The sequence below is a fragment of the Lemur catta genome, chromosome 3 (assembly GCF_020740605.2).
Source record: "Lemur catta isolate mLemCat1 chromosome 3, mLemCat1.pri, whole genome shotgun sequence".
Classification (NCBI taxonomy): Eukaryota; Metazoa; Chordata; class Mammalia; order Primates; family Lemuridae; genus Lemur; species Lemur catta.
The window spans coordinates 63,134,118-63,156,967 of record NC_059130.1 but is presented as its reverse complement, the minus strand read 5'-3'; the positions used below and the strand labels follow the sequence as shown (position 1 = coordinate 63,156,967).

At 34.9% G+C, this 22,850-nt stretch overlaps 1 pseudogene; it reads left to right on the top strand.

The window, feature by feature from the left end:
* Positions 1–6,221: 6,221 nt before the first annotated feature.
* LOC123634846 lies at positions 6,222–7,048 on the top strand (annotated as a pseudogene).
* The last annotated feature ends 15,802 nt before the right edge of the window (positions 7,049–22,850 follow it).

The window sequence follows — 22,850 nt, the reverse complement described above, 5'->3', positions numbered from 1 at the left end:
GTTGCTGTGAGCTAGGCTGATGCCATGGCACTCTAGCCTGGGCAACAGAGTGAGACCCTATCTCAGGAAAAAAAAAAAAAAAGACTGAGAAAGACAGAAAGTCCTAGAGTTTAAAATGCCTTGATTATTAGCTAGTGAGTTCTTGAAATACCTGAGGTCTTTATATCCCAGGGTCATGCATAATAGCAAATTATAGGAAAGGTGAAGAACGTGTCTTTCTTTTGTAAAGTGAAGGAACTACTGTAAATTCAGGTTTCTTCTTTGGATAATCAGTTCTAAAGATGCTATATATGGAAGTTGAAGTTCTGAAAATTGACTCCCTTAAGAACATCTATGTGTGCATACCTCTTTGAAAGTTGATACTTGACACCAATGTGAAGACCTTTACTGTAGATCATACTGCCTCTGGTATACAATCTCCATTATTATGTTCCCAAAGTTTGAGAATTTGATGAACTTGAGCCTTAGTGGTACTGGACTATTGCGCTGTCTCAGGTGGTATCTACTTTCCAAGCTTCTGCTTCTACTCAAACATACTGAATAGTAATTCATGTGACAAATACTTTAAAGCTTTGGTGTGAAAGGTAACATGCATGATATAATACACAGCATATGGAGCCTTAATAACTAAGTTGAATAAATACAACAATGTACGTAAATCTAAATAAAGCCCTCCTCTGTGTTTTTGCATATAAAAATATACATGTAAAATAGTAACAGAAAACAGTTTTCTACAGTTTTCGTGCTATGAATTTTATGAGTTCTGTTCAGTTTTCAGGACTTTGTGGACATTTCTGGTATAGTAATTACATTTTCAAGTAAGAGAAATAGCATTCTTTCTTTTTTTCTTTGCTTTCCTTCTGTCCCTTTTTCTTTTTGTTTTTAACTTAGCAAGGCTATCTGTCTTGGAGCTACCAGATTATCAAAAGAAGGAGGAAAAAAAGAAATTTTTAGCCTAGTTATTAAGAGGATGCCCAAAAAGTATCTGTTTTTTGTTTAAAAAGTTTTATATTCCTTGGAACAGAATATGTTAGAGATACTAACATTATATATATTATATGCACACATGACTTTTTGTTTTTAATTTTTTTTGCTCTTTTAGAAATCATAATTTCAGCTAAGGTCCTATGAGGTGGAAGATGGCTATTAAAATATGTCCCTAAGCACAGCTTATAGTTTTTTTCACTATTCTATTAATCGGGTGTGCCTGTGTATGTGTGTACATGTAAATGTGAATCCTTACACATGCACTTAGACATGGAAATTTCTATGCCATGCCTTCTTCCAATATGAAACTTATTCTAAACCCATTCCTAAATGCAATATATCATCTGATCTAAGTGTTCCTTACTTTTACATATCAACTAGATATAGCTACTGAATAAATGTATGATATTTAAGTACAGTAGCTTTGACTGGTTATTTTGTATAATGACTTCAAAGAGCCTTCCTTCCACCCCTGAGTATTTGACTTGAATTGGAATTCAAATTTAGCTTTATTAGGAAGGTTTTATCGGAAGATTACTTAATTTTTGACCCTCTTGAACCCTATTTCTAGGTAGAATCTGTAAAATATTTAGTTTATGAGCAGCTGGTCAGCACATCAATAGCATATATTGAGTATATTTATGAACAGAACACTAGGGGTTATAGACAATCATGAAGGAAGCAAAGGATTTAATTCATTTTCTTGAAAAAGTTCCTGTCTAATGAAAACGACAAGTATAGCATCTATTGATCTAGATGTCTTTCACTTATGTAACCATAACCAGAAGTGACTGTATGCATAAAATCAAAATAATAAAAAACTAAGAAGACTAGACATTTAAAGGATAAAGAAAGAGAACAAGAGTACCCATAGCAGGACAATAAATGTTGAACCTTAAGCCTTAAACCTGGCTCTGGTTAAACTGGGCTCATAGGGTCAGTGGATTTAAAATTGAAGGAACATAATCACAAAGCATGAAATACCTTGACAAGTCTCTATTTTATACCAAGGCTATTAAGAAACATCTTCCCAAAATCATTCCCCCAAATCAGAAATATAGCTGTTTCTAAGTAAAATGCAGAAACATTTTTCATCAAGTCCAGAGTACCTCTCTTAATTTAAAAGCTGTTCATAGTAGTATTCAATTATGAGAGGCCAAAACAATTGTTTTAAGAATTATTAGATTTAAAAAATGTGTCCCAAACAACTATTACCACTCACTCTTCACTCCCAGATACACAAAAGTTACCCACATCCTTTCAGCCTTATTTATTTAAATTCTTGAAGTTCATCTTAACCTTCTACTGTAGTCCAACTATCTAATTTCCATATTCATTACTCAGTAAGAAGTCTGATCACATTAGATGTTATACAATCCTCTTAAGTATGGAAAAAATAACTTTCTGTGTCATGACGCCTACTTAAACTTAACTTTAAAACACCATGGGAGATGCTTAATAAGCATCCACTTATTTGAATGGAGGAAGGAGGAGTCTAGAGCCATATCTGAGGGCAAAATTGCATATTCATCACTTTTCCAAATTTGGATATACAGGTGAATTTCTCAGTGTTTAATTGCTCAGTGAAGCCTTTCCCAAGAATCCTGTGGAGTCTAAATGATAGAGAGAATTAAAGGACTCCTTAAGGTTGTAAGCTTCCCTCAGCTGGTCCTTCACTTTGCCCAAACTCTGTTAGACTCAGAAGACACTCTTCACAACAAAGTAGAAATTCTGGGGAAACATGGATGAATGTCATAGAGCAGCATCCCCTGCCTTTGTATAATATAAGGTATGAATAAAACCACTTTCACGCCAGAAACACCTTTCAATAAAAAATGTAAGATACTAAAAATACTAAAATTAGAAAAAATACTCAAGGGTCTTGTTCATGACCCTTTAGTAGGTCTTGAGGTAAATTTAGTAGGTTCAGATTGGTATTTAAATGAAATAGAATACAATGTTGCACTGCACTATCAATAAAATCATATTCAATATTAACTTTATGATTTTTGTTGGATTTTTAACAGCAAGTATTGTCCCATAAAACACTAATTTCACGTGCATACATGTACTTTTACATGTAGGTCACAATGTAAAATGTATGTTTTACTCTGAGTAGAGATACTTAAAGTTTAAAAGTCTTATTAGGATAAAGTATTATATATTGGGAAATTTCTTATGAAAAAATAAACATATTGCCTAAGACTGGACCAAGAAGAATGACTGTGGAGCACTTCCCAGGGAGAGAGGGTCAAGGCATGGATCATGGAGCTGGGTCCATCAGCACACAGCATCCACAACCTGAGAAGTGAGTTCCTAACAGAGGGAGAGGTGGAAAGGTTGGCAAACTCAAGCCCACTTACATGAAAACTTTTCTCTGGGTCCAACCTGGAATGATGGCACAAAGTAGGTGCTCAGAAAGTCTTTGTTGAACAAATGAATGGCTGTAACTTGGAAGGCTGTATTTTGCCTCAAATTTCTAGTATTACTTCAACTAAAACACAGAACTAGATCTAAGAGACCACTGGAACAGATGTAACCTAATCACCAGGATTGTGAGACAAACTGCTCTAGAGCTCGACACCTCTACATCTCTAGTCTTTACTAGTTCTCAGGTAGTACGGGCAACATTTGCCAATAAAAAATAAATTCCAGAAATTGAGCTAGGGAAATAAGTCCAAATTATTTGAAATGGCTTTTTGTAAATTAGTCAATGAATGTATTTAACCTAGTGAAATAATGTATATAAATAGAAATGAAAATAATAAATATGGCATTTTGTTTATAATTTTTAAGAAATTTGGCCTAGAGTCAGAGTTGATCATAATTCCACTGTTAAATGTATACTTGATATAATTTTGTGTTTCACATTTTAATCTCAAAGTAAAATTTTACTGTTTATAATTAGCATTGGAACATTTAAGACAATTTAATATTTAGCTTATTCATAAGTTAAATTTATTCAGTGTACAAGAATAACCTAAAGACTTGAGAAGGTATGTTTGTCAGTCAGACATTAAAATACTAATCAACAGCCAACAATTACCTGGAAAGAGATGAGACTCAAGGATTGAAGGGAAAACCTTTCATCCATTAGGAATTGAAATTCTGTTCTAAATCCTACGAAAGAATAAAAAAATAAGGTGAATGAAAACTCAAGTTTTAAATATCTCCACTTTCCTTTCAGGCCAACAAGCCTCCATTTTCTGTTCCCATTGTGCTTTTTGGATCTTTTTTCTTTCTTTCTTCTAATCAGTCAGTAGGTACATTAATCAATGTATAAAATTGCCACAATTGGGTTGGAATACAAATTTAAATACATAGATTAAGATCTCAAGAAATCTATGTCTTAAGTAATTGACCTAGTTGGGGAGAAAAGACATACAATACTAATAAAAAATATAAATAACAATGTAAGAGGGCCTCTAATAAAGTGCAGGCATGTGCTAAGACAAGTTCTGTAGGAGGTCAGATGTGGGAGCAGGGTTGCAAACTATGAGTTGGTTTGGGCCTTGAAGCACTGATAATAATCAGAGCGGTTGAGTCATAAGGACAGATAAATTCCAGGCCAGAAAAATGGAGTGAGCAAAAGCACTGATGTTGAAATGCATTCAACATGTTCAGAGACTAAAGAATATATTTGTCTGAAAACAACAAAGAATCCATAGAACAGGTATGAAAAATAAGGACAGCAAGGTAGGTGAAAAAAGATGCTAGCCATAGCATCCAGAGTGTTGAACCTTTCCAAGACAATCTATTCCACCTTCAGCCCTTACTAAAGGGAAAGGTCTCACCTACCTTATTCGCATAAGGTGATCTGAACCTGCCATTTTCTCTCTTTCTCTCTGTCTCTCCCTCCCTCACCTGATTGGATCAGAGTTGAATTTCTGACACAGGATGAATTAATCCAATTATCTGTTCCAGAAACCTGCAACAGGAATATTGCGAGATTGAGTCATTTAGCTCTGGGAAGCAAAGCAGCAAGATCATGGAACTGGAGTCAGAGCTGTGGCAAAGCAAAGGCATGTGCAAACAGTAGTTATCATGGGGATGCAGAAGCAAGTGTCCTGTAGAGGAACCCTGAAGGAAGGAAGAAATGGAGCCAATATACAGAGAGATACATGGTAGAATGTCTAAACAGGTGGTCTCTGGTACTGAGCCACCAGGAATCAATCCCAGCTCTTCCTCTAATAAGCACATTGATGTCAGGAAAGCAACCAAACCTCCATGTAAAATAGGAGATGAAATAGAAAGAGTAATTACCTTTGGGTCATTTTGAAAATTAAATGAGATAATATACAGAGAGTACCAAGCACCTGGTAAGTAATGTTAGCTGCTATTATTATTTTTATTTTTATTAAACCATCACTTTCAAGTCCTGCCTATATTTCCTGCATGGGGGTCCTTACGGTCTTGTTACTGCCCAACCAGGTTCACTGCCCACTGCCCAGAGGAAACCGATACAATGAGACAGCAGGTGTTATAGGAGAGAAAGGGTTTAATTCTCATTGCTAAGTGGGGAGATGGGGAGAATTTCTCAAATCTGCCTTCCCCAAAATTTTGGAGAAATGGTTTTTAAAGACAGTTTGGCAGGCAAAATGCTATGCAATTGGGTCTGCTAATTGGCTGGGTTCAGGGCAGAATGAACCATAGGCATGTAGAAATTGTCTTCTTTGCTGACCAGGTTCTTAGGTGGGGGTCACAAGGCCAGTTGAGTCAGTTTCTTGATATGGGCCACTGGTCTGGGTGGGTCAGCCGTTCCTTCAGAATGCGGCGCCTGGAAGACATCTCAGAAACTTTCTTTAGATTTCAGAAAGTTGATGTTACCTACGGAGAGAGTTAAGAGTCTTTATGACCACCAGCTATGTGACTCCAGAGTAGCAACTATAGAGAAGCAAACAAGGGGACAACTAATCATTATCAAGCAAATGACGAGATAGGGGATTATTATTATTTTTAGCTAAGCCTATGCCTTTTCAAAAACTTTAGGCCCTTACCCCAGTTCTCTCCTTGCACCCCTTTATGGAAAAGAGTGGTTTCAGTCTTAAAATTAATTCTCCCCTCCAAATAAATCTTTTTTTATTTGTTTGTTTGTTGAGCTAGTTTGAGCAGTCGTATTTTCTTTGCTACCAAATACTTTCTGACCTGAATAATTTGAAAAATAAACTTGAAACAAACAAGAAAGATCTCAAACATGAGATAAAGAAATTTGGCTCTCTTTCCCATTTCACAAGATGGTGGGTGAAAAAGTTGAGAAGCCAGATACTAAAGAGAAGAAACCTGAAGCCAAGATGCCCCACTGCAGCCGACATCCTGTTCTCCTCAGAGGAAATAGGCAGATATTCCTGATCTGCTATGTATTCTAGAAAGGTCATGTACAGGAGGAAATATTCAGTGCCTAAATCTAAGGTTGAAAAGAAGAAGGAGAAGGTCCTCGCCATTTATTACAAAATCAGTTGGTGGTAACAAGAATGGTGGTACTCAGTGGTTAAACTTCGCAAAATGCCTAGATATTATCCACCTGAAGATGTGCCTCCAAAGCTGTTGAGTCACAGCAAAAAACCCTTTAGCCAACATGTGAGAAAACTGAGAGCTAGCACCACTCCCGGGACCATTCTAACGATCCTCACCAGGCACCACAGAGGGAAGAAGGTGGTTTTCCTGAAGCAACTGGGCAGTGGCTTGTTACTTGTAACTGGACCTCTGTCCCCCAATCGAGTTCCTCTGCAAAGGACACACCAGAAATTTGTCATCACCACCTCCACAAAAATAGATAGCAGCAATGTGAAAATCCCTGAACATCTTATGGATGCTTACTTCAAGAAGCAGCAGCTGCAGAAGCTCAGACACCAGGAGGGTGAGATATTCCACACAGAAAAAGAGAAATATGAGATTGTAGAACAGCACAAGGTGGATCAGAAAGCTGTGAACTCCCAAATTTTACCAAAAATCAGGCTATTCCTAGCTCCAGGGCTACCTGCGATCTGTGTTTGCCCTGACAAATGGAGTTTATCCTCACAGATTGGTATGCTACATTTTCACAAAGAACCTAATTAAATAACTGAAAGATACCAAAAAAAAAAAAAAAAAGATAAAGAAGTTCGAATTCAGAACACTGAAATTTCCTTCTTCTAGACCTTCTTCCCTCCATGAACCCATTTCCCAGAATTCACACAAATACACTGAATCTCCCACTTGCCCCAAATCGTAATTTGGTGAAATGTGGTAAAATAGAAAACTTTACTTTAAAACATCTTAGCAATTCTTTTCACATTTTTGCTCTTAATGAATGCAGTTTGAATTTGGGGATTTTGTGAATCGTTTCCTGAATTTTCAAGATGATTAGAAATAAAGGAATTTAAACTAGGACCACACCAAGCCTTTTCTGTGTGATCTTTGTCAACCCACCCCCCTATTCAAGAAACCTATTATAACTTTTCATTCCTAAACAAGTATAAGAAACTCAAGTTTCCTGAAGTGATTTGTTCAGAGGTTTGTGCAATTATCAATGATCTATTACAATGTATTATTCTTTGCATCCTCTATTCCAGGTAGGCTCACAGATGGAACCTGAAGACTATTGTAGGATTTTACCCTGTGATTTTAAATTATTTTATTCAAACAAAGTTTCACCAGCTGTAAAAAGATATTCCACTTTAAGTAGGTGTGTTTGCAGTTATTTTGGAGGGAAAACTTTTCAAGGCTAAATTAGTTTTGGAAATCCAACTCAGATTTTCATGAGTTATATTCAAAAAATAGTGACTCTTACATGGCCATCTGTTAACAGTTCGTCGATAAAACTGAAGTCTACAAAGTTGATTATTCTTAAAAAATAAAAAAAAAGGTAGCCATATTTCTAGTATTACAGCTTGCTCTGAATATGATAATCCTAATTAAAATGTTTTCTCATACTTATTTGAATTTAAGAGCAGTTTTTAGCAAGGTATCTTAAATTTATTCCATAATACTAATAACATGGAATCTTTGTATCAAAAAATCATATAAACAAAATTATATTTACGTTCTACTCTCTGTCTCTAAGTCCAAGTCAAACTATATGTTAGTAAATTCATATTAATTTTTAAATATAACTTTTTAAACTTTATGTAAGCTTACATTTACAGAAAAGCTGCAAAGATAGATTTTCTGGTGAACGAAAGCTTCACCCAGCTTCCCTAATGTTGACATCTGACATAACAATGTTACCTCTTTTGAAATTAAGAATTAATAGTGCAATACTATTAACTGAGCTAGAGACTTTATTCAGACTTCACCACGTTTTCCAAAAATGTCCTTTTCTGTTCGTAGATCCATTCCAGGATGCCATATTGTATTTAATCATCATGTCTCCTTAGGCACCTCAAATTAGTGATGGTTTCCTGGTCTTTTGTCATTTTTCATTACCGTGACACTTTTGAAGAGTATACAGGTCAAGTTTTTTGTAGAATGTATTCTATTTGGGTTTGTCCAATGTTATCTCATGATTAAACTGAGCTTATGGATTTTGAGCAGAACATTTCATCCTACCATGATGTACATGATGTCAACATGACTTCTTCCTGGTGATGTTATTAATAACTTTTATCACTTGGCTACGGTAGTGTCCACCAGGTTTCTCCACTATTTTTCCTTCTCCATACTCTATTCTCGGGAAGCAAGTCACTAAGTTCAACCTGTATCCAAGGGATGAGGAATTAAGCTCCTTCTCCTGGATGAAGAAATATCAAATAATTTGTAATATTTAATAAATATTTGATGGTAGACACTTTAAGGCTGTACAAATATCCTGTTTCTCCTTAAAGTTATACCCACTAATTTTAGCATTTATCAGTAAATTTTCCTGCTGTAATTATTATTGTGACATTATAATTGTGATTTTCTATTGCCTCAGTCCTTGTACACTTATTGCATGAAATTCTTCTGTGCATAAGATTTGATCCTTTTCTACTATTTATTTATTTGTTTGTTTGTTTATTTATATCAGTATACATATATGAGTTCTTGTGTTATAATCTGGCTTAGTCCATTTTATGCTGCTATAACAAAATACTGTAGACTGGGTAATTTATAAAGAAGAGAAATTTATTTTCTTTCAGTTCTGAAGACTGGAAATCCAAGGTCAAGGTGCTGGTAAGTTGGGTTGTCTGGTGAGGGCTACTCTCTGCTTTCAAGATGGTGCCTTGTTGCTGTACCCTCCAGAGTGGGGAAATGCTCTGTCTTCACATGGAAGAAGGCAAAAGAGCCAGAGGACTGAATACTCTGTGAAGCCTTTTTTATAAAGGACTTAATCCCATTTATGAGAGAGGAGCCCTCATGGCCTCATTACCTCTTAAAGGCCACCACGCCTCTTAATATTATCACATTGGCCATTCAGTTTCAACACGAATTTTAGAGGGAACCCATTCAAACCCTAGCATAATCCAATGCTATTATTATTTGTTTATTGCTCAAAATGTTGCAGGTTTGGCCATTGGGTTCTCTTTTAGGTTAGCACTAGTGTCCTTTTGATAAGACCCCATCCTTTTTTTTTTTTTTCCTTCTGTAAGTACTTCTTTACTACTCGAAGTTAATCTTGTACATTTTCTTCCCCATCTCTAGAATCAGTTATTTGTCTAAGTACTCTTATCCCCTTTGATTGGAGAATAGTGTTTAGGAACCAAGATTTGGATGCTAGCTGTGCTTATTGCTACTGGGGTGTCACTGCTTAGCATATATCTCAATGGACAAAGCTAAAAAATATGTATGTGTATACTAACCTGCATATGGAGTGATTTCTGTATTTGTCTGCATATATTTAAAATAAATATGATATCAATATGATATCAATGATATCTCTGACTCTGACAAAAATTCCAAATGCAAATTTTAAATCACCACAAATTTCATTCAAACATTCATACATTTAAACTGAATTTTTTAAAGCTGTCTTGAGTCCTCAAAGAGATTCAATTAGGTTCATTGTTGCAGAAAATTTTGTTTTATATTATGTTGAACTTATTTGAAACATGATTAGTAAATGTTACAAGGTAACCAGATAATTGTTTTAACTATACATTCATTCCATAAGCATTTAATGAGCACCTACTTAGCACTGAGAAGCAGAAACAGTAAGATTTACAAGACCTTTTTCCTCATAGAGCTTTAATTTAAAATAATATGCATTATTTATATTGTTTTAGTTGCCTGTAATTTATTAAGTTTTGTTGTATGCATTATCACAAACATACCCAAAAAATTATTCTTGCTCTCAGAATAGTTGCTCTAAGGGGTCAATACAAAGGTATTAAAAAAGTGTTCCTTCATCACATGAACATATTGCATATCAGTGTAAAATCCAATTTTTACACATTTAGTGTTCTTTTAAAACGTTTCTTTTCCCAGTTTTATTTTCCACTTTTCTAAGTAAGTTCTTGATAGTCAATCAAAGTATTGAAATGTTTATTTGAATAGTATTTAATGTCATTTGTGCCTTAAAAACTGATCAAAACTGTCCCAACAGCTCATATGATATTAGGACAAACAGACTTTTCAGCAATCTCAGTTGGAACTGAGGCCCTGATACCTATATTTGCTGTATGTACTTGGCCTCTTGGCTGCCAAACACTTGCCCATCTGTTTAGATGGCAGCTTGCCTATTCATAAGTTGGCTGCTGTCTTGTACTATGACATGAGCTCCAGCCAATGACAGCGAACAAAATGCTTCAGGAGGCAGCTCTTCTTACAGGAGGTCCTTTCTCATGCCAGAGTTAGAGAAGCAGTTGGCATCCCGCATTCATTTAAACTTTGTTACACCTGTTGACACTTTTGTGCCAAAAGCAGACAATGCAACAAATGAACAACAGAAAGCACAAAGAATTTAATGAAGCTTAAAAATAACCCTTCTTACCCTCTTACAAATAGATGGTCAATTTCACTGCTGATTACTTGTACAGTTGACATTTAATTAATAGGAAATAAGGGTTGCCTACTAAGTGACCAGAAAAGAGTCTGCAATAAGGTATCCTACATCTTCAGGATTTGGGCCCTTATCACTTCATATTGTGTAATGCAGTGAAAGTCAATAATTATACTAAATACCTCTTTTGTCTATCTTTTAAAAAATGCAGACAAATGTCAATCAAACAACGTCCCTTTTAAAATAGCTTTCTTTTAATGGAGAATTAAGGTAATTATTCCAATGATTCAGACTCCCCAAAGCACTGAATTACTTAGGTTGTCTCTTTCCTAGAACAGGTAAAAGCTACCGGGTGAGAGATGAGGGAGATGCATTGCAAACACTGTTCCAGAACTTTAGCTTCATTTTAGCAAACATCAGGTGCCCATTAAAAATATATATATACCAATAAAATGTATGTTCAAATATAATAAAATGGGTTTATTTATGATTATATACATTCTTTCTATTATTTTCATTGCCTGTGATTTATTGAATTTTGTTGTATGTTTTATCACAAACATACCCCTGAAATATGTCTCTGTAGATAAATTGAATTGTGTTTTCAGCAAGTGCTTTCATAAAGACAGTGCACAATTCCCCTCTTCTCCCTCTGCCCCTACTCCTCTTTGAACTAACATGAAGCCAGCACATCAATTTTCTGTTCAATATCTTGGAGATGATTCTGGGAAATAGGAAAAGTATTCATTTGTAATAATAATGATAGAAAAATAATTGGACTAGCAACACATAATGTCTCAAAGGTTGTCAGGAATGGACGGACTATCTAGTTCCCTGACATGCCCTGCATAAATCATAATGATCTCTTCCCTGCTTATTTCACAAGTCAAACAGCAGCAACTAGCATTTATTGAGACTTATTGTTTATCAGACCCTATGCTAAATTCCTTTAATCCATACCCTACTGAATATTCAAAACGCCAAGTGAGATAACATTATCTTGAGTTCACAGATAAGTAAACTGAAGCACAGTGAGATTAAATAACATGCCCCAGTACAATAAGGAGTAAGTGACACAGTGAAGCTTCAAATTCAAGCAGTCTGTCCTTTGGGCCCTCAATTTTAACTACTACATAACTCCCTCTCTCTTTCATTACTTTTATTTTATACTCCATGTTCCAGTGTATACTGAACTTTTTGAAGTTCTTCCAACATACCATTCTCACTTGAACCCACTTCTTCTGCCTGGACTTTTACCCTCTCTCCACCCCATTCACTTCTCAAGGATAACTTTTACTCAAGGTCCCAAGATTGATATCACTTTCTTCCTTGGTTTGCTATCAGTACCCTCCTTGATCTCTCAAATTTATGTCCAACGTTTCTTCTTCCTGTTCTTATTATATACTTCTAACAGCATTTTTACGTTGTATGGAAACTGAGTGAATTAATCTGTCTCTTCCAATCTAGATTATAAGTATTTTGAAAGGGAAGACTCCATCTATCTTGTTCAGTTTGTACCCATAACACATAGCAAGTTGAATGACATCTAATAGAGTCTCAACAACTATCTGTTCATTCATTCAGACATTCAATACCTACCATATGACCTGCAGTCCTCTGGGGTCTGGGGATACCACAGCAAATATAACAGATAAAATACATGCCCCACAGGGCTTACTTTCTCATTGAGAATTGGGCTAAGTAATGAATAAAAAAATAAATAAATTATGCAGTAGCTGGTGATAAATGCTACGGGGGAAAATAAGACAGTGAAGGGGGATAGAGTTTGTGGTGAAGTTGAGGACTTTAAATAAGGCGGTTAAGGAAAGCTTCACAGGGAAAGTGACATTGGAGAAAAGACTGAAGGGAATGAGGGGTAAGCTATAATGATATCTGGGAGAAGAACTGTTTAAAGCAGGAAAAAGTTAAAGTCCAAAGTCCTAAGGCAGAAGCATGAAGTGACTCAGATTTATCAATATGGTAGTCAGTGGCAACCTTGACAAGAACAGTTTTGGTGGATTGATAGGAGTACCCTGACTGGAGTGCTTTTTACAAGGAAGTTTATCCATAAGGGCATCAGAGAAAAGGTAGTTAGAGGAGGAAGGGGGTTTGTGAGAAGATATTTTGTAAAGATAGTAGGAATAACAGCATGTTTGTATGATGATGGAGAAATTCCAGTAGAGAGTGAAATCGTGATGATGCAGGAGAGAGGAAAGGATTAGTAGAGCTATGTGCTTGAATAAGTGGAATGTGAAGGTGGCTTTACATAGGAGACCCCAAATAGCAGTTACTTTATGAAGACAGAAGTTTATTTCTCTTCTATGTAACAGTCAAGGTGAAAGCAGATCAGATCTATGATGTTAGGACCATTATGAAGGAAAAAGGTAGTTTGTGTGTCCAGAAGAGACTTTTCCACGCTAAGGGGGGTGGAAAATCTAACATGGAAAGGATATCAGGTGTGAATTAACTCCAAAACAATAAATCCCTAATTTTGCTCAAAAATGTTTAGCTCTCCCACATGTCCAAATGAAATTGATTAACTTATATTTATTATGAGGTGGTATAGTGGGGCAACTAAAGATGCGGAGCTAAAGCATGGGGAAACAGATCCAGGTGGGGACCCCAACTTCTATACTTATTTGGTGTGACCTTAATCAAGCTACCTTATTGATTTAAGCTTTAGTTTTCTCATGTATGAAATAGGGTTAGTAGAAATTCAGGCCTCATTTTGTTGTTAGAAAGACTGAATATAAAGTAGTTAGGCTAGTGCCTGACCATAGTAAGTACACAAGAATAATAGCTATTATTGCCTTAACCTGACAAAACTCCACATGTAAAATTAGAATCAGGAGTTTTTATTTTGTTTATTTGAGCATCTAAATAACAATGGAAATATTGAATTTATCATGTGCTTTTGATTCCAAGATTATTATGAAGATAGTATAAGTTATGAGGAAATTCTAAAGGGTGACAGTAATAAGAGTTTCCCAATCATCCTTCTATGAAATCTTTCTGACTTTTCCAGCCCACTTAGGAGTTTCTTCCTGAATAAATCTTTGAACTGTTTATGCTTTAAGTTATTAATGTAGCAATTATAAATTACACAGTGATTTTTCTGTTTACATGTTTTCTCATTAGAGACAAAGAAATATTCTTGAAAATATTTACAAAAAATGTACATTGATAGATACATTGCACATATGTACCTAGATAGGTACACACATTGATAGAGGACAGGTAGGCAGACAGATGGTGTAATCTATTAATATAAAGTTGTATAAAATTTAAGTTCAGATTCTGACTCTACACAGATTTTTGACTAAGTGGCTCTTTCTGTCTGAGTCTCATTTTATCCATTTGTAAAATGGGAATGTTGATTATTAGCTTGTAAAGAGATTGTGATGTAATGAAATAGCAAATAATAATTTCTTTATTTAAATCCTGGCATAATGTATTTTCACTTAACTTATATCTCCTTGTATATGACTATGTATCCAGTGAGGGCAGGGGCTTTGTGTTACTCACCGCTGCATCCTCAATGTGCATCCCAATGCACCGTACCTGGTATACCAGATGCTTGGATGCCACTAATGAGAATCTGACAATTTTTGCTAGTATTAAAACAAGACACACAGCCTGAAATCTTTTTGATTTCTGTAATTCTGTTATGAGGAAGCTTCTGCCACTTTGCACACCCTATGCTTCATTGTTTTTGGCTGAAAATAAGTGATCCCTATTTTTGTTTTTTGCATGTCAGGGTGACCTAGCTGAAATCCTTTCCAGGCAGTTTGTACCAGTGCCACAGGGCTTGAAGTTCTGCTGTGCAAAATCCTTGTGTTTACTCTGCCCGTTGTGTTTGGGTAATGCAGCAGTTATTCATACTCCACAATAGCCAGCCCAGTTGATCTGTTTTAATCTCAACTGTAGTATATATTGCTTTAAAGAGGAAACCTGGTCAAGCTCCACTTGCTTAGTGCTGGGAAACTTTTACAGCTACGAAGAAAAATACTGGGATACTGAGAAAGCTAAAAGACTGGGTGTTTTGTCTGTGACTTCACCAATAGACCACAATTCTGAAGAATGGAAACCACTACTGCTCAGCGGACTATGCACTTAACTTTGTATAAATGTCATAATGAAGAATCAGAAATGGATTATTTTATATTTAGACCTTATTCCCTTAGCCTTCATCAGAATACTACACTCCATTTTGTGAAACAATATTTGATTAGTAGTATTTCTGAAGTGATATGAGGTAGAAATCCAGTGGACTGAGGTTAAATTTTTTCTTGCAAACTACTTATAAAATTTGTCTTCCCTTGCAAATCCTTATCTCTACTCCTTTTGCAGATCTATTTGAAAATTAACACTAATTTTTCAAATGGTATCATAAATAAATATATTTTACCTCCAAAAGAAAAAATATATACAAAATAATTTTCAGGGAATTTCGCAGAAAAAAAAATTACAAAAGTTTTTTTATTCCCAGCAGTTATAAAATGCCAGTACTGCATTATAGTTTTGTCTACTTTAAAACAAAAGAGGGAACAATAGAAATTGTTTATAAAATATGATTTATGCTTAGGTTAGGAAGAAAACCATATTTTAAAAGTGTGTACCATCCACAAATTTCACTGTCACTAAACCCTTTTCTCCCTTTATGCATAAGAATAAATCTCACTTTTACCCTGAAGGGAAGCTTTACATGCCACAAAAAGAAGAAACCAGCAGAAAACAAGTGTTCTCTATGACAACAAAGGAATCTATATGTCTAAGGTGTTTTACTTTTTTCAATGACTTTTTTACTAAGAAGGGATAATTTACTGTCTTGGTGGAGGTTTTATAGGTATTTTTTAGTCCATATTTGGTATACTTTTGTTAGCCTCAAAAATAGTTACCATGGTAATTGTTCCATATATATCTAATCTTAGAGCTGAGTTTAGAAAACCTTCCCACAGGGTTGCATACAATGCCATTTGACAGATTTCGTCTATTATTTAAAGTAGGAATTATTTTAAATACTATCAAATTGCTACAATTCTATTCATGATTTTTCTTTTGTAACTTTCAAGTTAGCGAAATCCTTTGGTGTGTAATTTTGGAAAGACTGTGTTTAATTTCAATTTGTATTTTTAAGCATTTTTATTGTTCTTCCTTTTATGAATGCTTTATAAGCTTAGACAAAGATGATAGTTTGTTTTCTTTCATAACTTAATGCTTAAAAGGCTATTCAAAAAATAATTATTTTAACATAAAATCTGTAGCAAATCATAATATAGCAACTTCTGAGGACCCATAGATATAAGAAAATCACTTTCTCTAAAAGGTACTCATAACTTATGAACTAGAGTTATAAATAAATGAAATATGACCATAGATCCACTGGCTTTAAAGGAACTTTGATAAGCCACCAGTTTATTCTCCCAACTCCAGTCTTAACAGAAATTAAATCATCCTGTATGGCAGTTTTCTAGAGAATATTCTGTAAAGATGACTCCTCTACCCTCCATTATAGTATACCTCAGTGTTTTACAGCCCTTATTTTTCACAGACTGAGGTGCATCTTGTTGCAGTTTAAACACCCCTCCCATGGCTCTGTGCTATATTTGCTCACTGCCATTCATAAGATACTCCTTAATTGTGGAAAGAACTCAAGAAGTCTCTAATATGCTTTAAATTGAAATTTTGTTGACAATAGCAACCTGAATACAAAGAGGTGTAAAGATATATCATGCATTGACAATATGACAGTACTAAAAAAACAAGGATAAATTTACCTACTGGTTAGCCATTAAAAATGTTGATTAAGAAGACTACAAGTGTTGAAATGTCTTATGTACATTGTAAAATAAAAGAAAGAGACTATAAAATTGTATCATAGTATGATTATAAACTGATTTTAAAACATATGACTGTAGAGGCTTAGAATGAAATACACCAAATGATAATTACTATGTTAGGATATTAAAATGTGAGATTTTTTAAATATTCCATTTGTCAATTTTTGGCAATGTCTTATTAATTGATAATTTTCCTTTAAAAGGAGAAAAATAAAATGTGTGTGGCAAGTCATATGTGAAGCTAACTCAACACCCATTTCCAGCTTTTCCTCTCTTATTTGCCTTCACTCTAGAAGCTGAAGGAACCCAACACAACTAAAACCTACTTCTCCCGGCCTCCAAGGGAGGGAGCAAGGCCCATACAAGACAGTTCTGGAAAATAAGACATAAGCAGATATCTACTGGGATCTTTCTGGGAATAATGTGCTTTCCTGCTGAAAAAAAGACTGATAACTATTGGTATTTCTTATCGCCTGTTCACCCACCTATTTTTCCAGCCTTGAATGGAGACTTCATGCTTATGCTAGAGCCTTTATCTAAGAATCATGAGAGAAAGTCTAAAGTTGGTCTTGATGTCATTTAGCTACTCAGCCAATACCAGAATTTTGAGACTACGATAATGAAAGAAAAATAAATCTCTATTTGTTTCAATTACTACTGCACAGATAATCTGTGTCTTACAGCCAAAATAATTTCTCTTTTATCCAATATGACACATACAATCTCAAAATCATTGTGAGTCTGGTATCTTTGAGTCACTGTATGAGAAAACTTTTAACAAATTTAATCTTGTTCCCCAAAATCTTGAATTGCAGAGTAGCTTGAACACTTTTGCTTTTAAACTTACTAGGGATGTGCTATTTGCTCTTGTTAGTCAAAAAAACAACTTAAAGGAAAGACTTTTAGCTGAAAAGATTAGTTCTGTCATTAGATATGAATTGGCTCTCACGAAGATTTTGATGACGAAAGTAAAGATGAATCTCAAGTCAATGATTATGTTTCCCCTGTAAACCACTTAGTTTTACATATTCAAAGACATGGGCTTGACAAAATCCAATTGTGATTTACAAAACAAAGTCACATGCATTTTCTAGTTGCTGATTAGTTTAATAAGTTCCCAAGTCTAAGCCGTCAGCAGAAATGCTTGCTAGAAGAAATTTGAGTAAATAGGTAGCTGTTATTACTGGCATTTTCAGGGAAAATATTCCTCCTGATTATGTGTATGTTTTAGGGATTACTGGGCCATGTTACCAAGTTAGCTAACGCTAACTTTAAGAATAAAATAATTAAGATATTTTGTATATTCATAGATGGATCAAAAGCAGAAAGAGAACATAAGCCAAGGAAATGTCCTCATTTTTATCTAGTCCCTTTGAACTATATTAAATGTAGGATTGCTATTTTTATTTTAACAAGTAAAAGGAGATGTTGTCAGAATAGAGATAAGATTAGAACCTTCCACCAAATGAAGTATTTCTGACTCCTAGTTCCTTCCTGTTCGTTCTTTCTGCCTGGGAAGCAGCAAAGATACCACCCACTTTGCTGCCTTACTGTTTTTCTGAAGGTCAGTCCGGCAAAGGATTTCCAATGGAATTCTCTCTTTTACAAACAATTTGCAATTGTTTTTCTTGGTAAAATTTAAGGGTATATTTCTTCATTAGAAAATCCTCACTTAGGCACTTTTGTGTATCACAAAAGCAGTATCTCACTCTCCTTTTGCATGTAGCACCCATTAGAATGCTGAAATCCACAATCTCTGGAAGTGTGCAGAAGTAGGATCTAAATGCGTCAAAGAAAAGAAGCTGAATTAAAAGACCTGTTGGTTCAGGGTATGTTTCCACTAATAATTTTTGAAAACCATTTTAATGCTCCTCTGACATCACATTTTTCTTTACAAAAGAACCCGTTTTTATTCTCACTGTACAAAACTTCCTGGAAGACCACTTGTCTTTCAGGTGGGAGTTTAACACTGAAGGGTGGTTTCTTAGCCAGGATGAAAAAGCTTATCACAAAATATAAAACAGAGGTATTTTGAATTTATGCTCATTGTTGTACTATGCAGTATTTAAAATAGCTTTATTAAAAATATCAGCTTTTAAAAATATTATTTTGTAATTACATGCTTATGATCTTATTGTATTAAAATAAATTTCAGTTTAGCTAACAAGATTCATGAAAATCATCTTTGACTCAGCTACTATTCTCAACATTTCTCATATGAAAATAAAATGGAAAAGGAAAGGGTGGAGAGAGCTGGCTGAATAGAACCCTCCATCAATTGTCCCTTGGCAGGAACACCAAATTCAACAGCTATCCACGTAAGAGAGCACCTTCAGAAAAACACAAAAATCAGGTGAGCAATCATAGTATCTGGTTTTAACATTATAGCAAGGAAAGAGGCACTGAAGAGGACAGCAAAGACACTCTTGTGTTGCCTGTGTCACCTACATCGCCTATGCCCATCCCCAGGGAGTGCCACACCAGCACCAGCACTGGGGGGAAAGAGGATCTGTGGGCCCAGGGGTGGGAGAGTGAAGTGATCATAAGCATTGCATTGGAACTGAGAGCCACCTGTCACAGGTGAACACTCCACAGGGCAGAATTCTGTTGACGCTCACAGAGGAAGCATTTAGACCAGCCTGGCCAGAGGAAAATTCTCCACCCCAGTGGTAGAAACCTGAATTCCAGCTAGCCCCAACATCTCCTGACAAAGGCAACCTGGGGCCTAGAATAAATTTGAAAGTCAGGTCACAAAATCTGTCTGCAGTCCTGGGGCACCTCAGTTAAATACAGGGAGGGTTTATGAAAAATAAAGGCTGTAAAACACTGAGGTATACTATCATGGAGGGTAACAGAGTCATTCTTACAGAATATTCTCTAGAAAACTACCATATAGGATGATTTAATTTCTGTTAAGACTGGAGTTGGGAGAGTAAACTGGTAGCTTATCAAAGTTCTTTCAAAGCCAGTGGATCTATGGTCATATTTCATTTATTTATAACTCTTGTTCATAAGTAATGAGTACCTTTTAGAGAAAGTGATTTTCTTATATCTAAGGGTCCTTAGAAGTTGCTAATGTTATGATTTGCTACAGATTTTATGTTAAAATAATTATTTTTAGATGTAACATCACATCATCCACAAACAAGAATAATTGGACTTCTTCCTTTCCAATTTGGATGCCCTTTATTTCTTTCTCTTGTCTGATTGCTCTAGCTAGAACTTCCAGGGCAATGTTGAATAACAGCGGTAAAAATAGTCATCCTTGTCTTGTTCCAGATCTTAGAGGAGAAAGACTTTCAGTTTTTCCACATTCAGTATGATACTAGCTATGGGTCTGTGGTTTGTGGATGGTACAATGTTATATCTAGAGAAACCTAAAGAGTCTACAAAAAATATATAAGAACAGATAAACAAATTTAGTAAAGTTGCAAGATACAAAATCAACATACAAAACTCAGTAGTATTTCTATAGCCCAAAGCAAACAATATTAAAATGAAACCAAAAAACTAATCCCAAGACATCAATCTAAGACCTGAAGTTAAGAAACTACTAAAAGAAGACATTGGGGAACACTCCAGGAAATTAATCTGGGCAAGAATTTTTTGAATAATACCCCAAAAATATAGGCAATCAAAGCAAAATTGGACAAATATGATCACATCAAGTGAAAGAGCTTCTACACAGTGAAGGAAACAATCAACAAAGTGAAGAGACAACCCACAGAATGGGAGAAAATATTTATAAACTACCCATCTAACAAAGGATTAATAATGAGAATATATGAAGAGCTCCAACAACTCAATAGGAAAAAGTAAAATAATCCAATTAAAAAATGGACAAAGGATCTGAATAGACATTTCTCAAAAGAAGATATACGAATGGCCAATAAGTATATGAAAAAATTCTCAACATCATTATTCATGAGAGAAATGCAGATCAAAACTACAATATCATCTCACCCCAGTTAAAATGGCTTTTATCAAAAAGATAGGCAATAACAAATGCTGGCTAGAATGGAGAAAGGAGAACCCTTTTGCATTATCAGTAGGAATGAAAATTAATGCAATCATTATGGAGAACAGTATGGAAATTCTTCAAAAATATAAAAATAGAACTATTCTATGACCCAGCAATCCCACTGTTAGGTATATATACAAAAGAAAGGAAACCAGCATACTCCAAAAGATATCTGCACTCCCATGTTTATTGCAGCACTATTCACAATAGCCAAGATTTGAAATCAATGCAAGTGTCCATCAATGGATGAATGGATAAAGAAAATGTGGTACATGTACACAATAGAATACTATTCAGCCATAAAAAAAGAATGAAATCCTGCTGTTTACAACATGGATGGAGCTGGAGAACATTATAATAAGTGAAACAAGCCAAGCACAGAAATACAAATCTCACATGTTCTCATTCATATGTGGGAGCTAAATATTAAAATAGTTGATTTCATGGAGACAGAAAGTAGAATGATGGTTACCAGAGGCTGGAAAGGTTAGTGGGGGGCTGGAAGGGAGATAAAGTGGAGATGGTTAATGGGTGTAAAAATATAGTTAGATATTAATAGTTAGATGGAATGAACAATACTTGACAGCACAACAAAGTGATTATAATCAACAATAAGTTATGGTATACTTTAAAATAACTAAAAATGTGGAATTGGAATGTTCCTAACACAAAGACATGATAAATGCTTGAGTTGATGGATACCCTAATTACCCAATTTGATTAATACATATTGTATGCCTATATCAAAACCTCACAGGTACCCTATAAATATATACAACTAGGTACCCATAATAATTGAAAGAAAAAGGAAAAGAAAAGAAAACTAACCAAAAAGCAGCACTGCAAAGGCAACAAAAGTGAAAATAGACAAATGGGATTACCTCAAACTAAAAAGCTTCCACACAGCAAAGGAAACAATCAACAGAGTGAAAAGACAATCTATGGAATGGGAGAGAATATTTCTAAACCACACATCTGATAGGGGGTCATAATAATATCCAAAATATATAAGGAATTCAAACAACTCAATAGTAACAAAATAAATAACCCAATTAAAAATGGGCAAAGGACCTGAAGAGACATTTCTCAAAATAAGACATAAAAGGGCAAACAGGTATATGAAAAAATGCATAACATCACTAATCATAAAGGAAATGCAAAGTAAAACCACAACAAGATATCACTTCACACATGTTAGTACAGGATGGCTAGTATCAAAAAAACAAAAACAAACAAAAAAAAAAAACAAGAGATCACAAGTGTTGGTGAGGATGTGGGGAAAAGGGAACTCTCATACACTGTTGGTGAGAATGTAAATTAGAACAGCCACTATATTATAGAAAACAATATGGAGGTTCCTCACAATATTAAAAATAGAACTACCATATGATCCAGCAATCCCACTTTGGGGTATATATTCAAAAGAAATGAAAACAGTATGTCCCATATTCATTGCAGTATTATTCACAATAGCCTAGATATCTGATCAGTGTAAGTGTCCTTCAACAGATGAATGGATAAAGAAAATGTGGTATACATATACAATGGAATGTTATTCAGGATCAAAAAAGAAAGAAATCCTGTAAGTGAAATAAGCCAGGCACAGAAAGACAAATATGGCATGATGTCACTTATATGTGGAATCTAAAGAAGTTGAACCCATAGAAGCACAGAACAGAATGGTGGTTACAAGAAGCTGGGGTCAGGGTTGGAGACTGGGGAGATGTTGGCCAAAGGGGACAACATTTCAGTTAAATAGGAGAAATAAGTTCAAGAAATCTATCATACACCATGGTGACTACAGTAAATAACAATGTATGTTAAAAATTGCTAATAGAGTAGATTTCAAGTGTTCTCATCACAAAAAGTGATAAGTATGTGAGGTAATCTATATATTAATTAGCTGGATTAAGTCATTCCACAATGTATACATATTTCAAAACATCATGTTATACACAATAAATATATATACTTTTTATAAGTCAGTTAAAGAAAGAAGTACCACAATCAAGGAAAGTATCTGAGAGGAAAAGCCCTCATATTTTAATATTACCTACTTAGGGATCAAAATTTACCTTTCAACTACATAAGATTACACCATCAGTAC